Here is a 2,517-nt window from a genome sequence, read left to right on the forward strand (position 1 = left end):
TACGTGGCTATGCTATATACCATATGTGGTCTGTGTGATATACTATGTGGGCTGTGCTATATACTACTGTGTTATATACTATTGGGGGGTATATTATATTCTATGGGGGAGGCTGTGTTATATACTATTGGGGGTATATTATTCTATGGAGGAAGCTGTGTTATATACTATGGGGGGCTACATTATATTCTATGGGGAGGTTGGCTGTATTATACTCTATGGGGGCTACATTATATTCTATGGGGGCTGTATTAGATTTTATGAGGTAGGATTGCATCAAACGCTTTGATGGGGCTACATTATATTCTATGGGGATGTGGGCTGTATTCTGTTTGGGGCTACATTATATTCTATGGGGGGGCTGTATTATATTTATTATATTCTATGAGAGGTGATTGCATCATACTCTATGAGGGGGCTAAATGATGCTGTATGAGGGGGGCTGCATTATATTCTATGGGGGAGTTACATTATACTCTGGGGTGGTTGCATTATACTATACAGTATGTGGGCTGCATTACACTGTATCGAGGACTATGGGGAATTCATACTATATGAAGAACTATGGGGTGCATTATACTATGGGAAGTGAATTGTACTACATGGATGACTATGGCATTGCACTATACTATATGGAGCACTATGAGGAGTGTATTATACTATGTGGTGAACTGACCAGTGTATTATACTATATGGAGGACTGAGGAGTGTATTATACTGTATGGTGGACTATGGGGAGTGTATTATACTATGTGGAGGACTATGGGGCATATTATATTATATGGAGGACTATGGGGTGTACATTTTACAATATGGAGGACTGTGGTGCACATTATACTATGTGGAGGACTATGGGGTGTATTATACTAAACAAGCAAAATGCTGCCTATTCAGCGAGTAATTAGATTGTTTATGCCGGAACAAAAATTATTGTTCTCAGCAGCACATCACTGGTGTAAACTGTAGATGTGCCGCTGATAACATGATTTTGTATGGAGACAGACTCATCTAATAGTGATTATTCTGTCCCCATCATTCTTTCTCAGACGGTGGAAAGAGGCCGGGAAACAAGTACTGAACGATTTCAATATTGTCGATCACACTCGTTTAGCGTCCTGAACTCAGCGAACGTAAATACAACAGAAATACTTCTATGTGATGTGCAATATGTTAGCATTTGGGGCCCCATTTTAAACTGTTGCCTAGGGCCCCACTTTGCCTAAAACCGGCAGCATGCTCCGCTCCTGAGTGCCGGCGGCACTGCAGGGTATTAACATGCGAGACTCGACCGTATTCCTCGCATGTGTGAACCCGGCCTAAGTGTGCAAATTGCATATATGCTTGGGGAGGGGGGGCGCCAAACTGAATTCTTGCCCCGGATGCCAGAAAACCTTGATACACCTCTGGTTGCTAATCTCTACACACAAGCTCAGAGACAACTGAAAATTAGAGACAGAGCTGGGAAACTGGTGAAAATGCAAGATATAAGTCATATAATGGCTGGAAATTGTGTAGCTCCTCATGTACTTACATGAAACCCAAACAACTTTATGTCACTTTTCTGCAGAAGATTTTGAACTAGATTTTGGAGATAGTCTTAAGGGCCCGTCACACTAAGCGATATCGCTAGCAATATCGCTATAACATCACTGGTTTTTGTGACGCTATAGCGATATTGCTAGCGATATCGCTATGTGTGATACTTACCTATGACCGGCTCCCCACTGGTTATCGCTGATCGCGAGAGAACGTCCTGGACCGTTTCTCGTCGTCAGCTTCCTGCTGGGCTTCCTGCTGTGACGACGAGCGTTGCGTGGACGCGGGCGGGAGGACGTCAGGATCGCCTCGTCTGACAGGTTAGGCCGGTTTCACATTAGCGCATTTTCAGCGCGCGCACGGCCGGGGGTAGCTCCGCCCCCGATCCGGCTCTCTGCCCGGCGTGCCCGCCCCTTCCTTGTAGCGCCGCCTCCTAGCGGACAGCGGCGCCTGCGATCGGCGCACCCTATCTTTAGCACAGGGTGCGCCGATCGTGCGCAGGCCGTGCGCTAGTTGCGCTTTGACCTGCGCTGCGCACTTTTGACGGTGCGCCGTGCGCGCCAAAATCAAACTTTTCGGATTTTGGCGCGCACGGCGCACCGTCAAAAGTGCGCAGCGCAGGTCAAAGCGCAACTAGCGCACGGCCTGCGCACGATCGGCGCACCCTATGCTAAAGATAGGGTGCGCCGATCGCTACAAGGAAGGGGCGGGCACGCCGGGCAGAGAGTCGGCTCGGGGGTGGAGCTACCCCAGGCCGTGCGCGCGCTGAAAATGCGCTAACGTGAAACCAGCCTAAGTAGCAACCCCTGCGATGTCGCTGATGAGATCTGCCTGTGTGGCAGCTGACTAGCGACCACTTAGCGATGCACCAGCGATCCTGACCGCGTCATATCGCTGGTCGGGATCGCTGGTGCATCGCTAAGTGTGATAGTACCTTTAAAGGGAGGTCAGACAAAATAAAACAAAACATTGTTACAAAAT

This window comes from Dendrobates tinctorius, unplaced genomic scaffold (assembly GCF_039654945.1).
Source record: "Dendrobates tinctorius isolate UK_male_01 unplaced genomic scaffold, ASM3965494v1 ptg000086l, whole genome shotgun sequence".
Taxonomy (NCBI): Eukaryota; Metazoa; Chordata; class Amphibia; order Anura; family Dendrobatidae; genus Dendrobates; species Dendrobates tinctorius.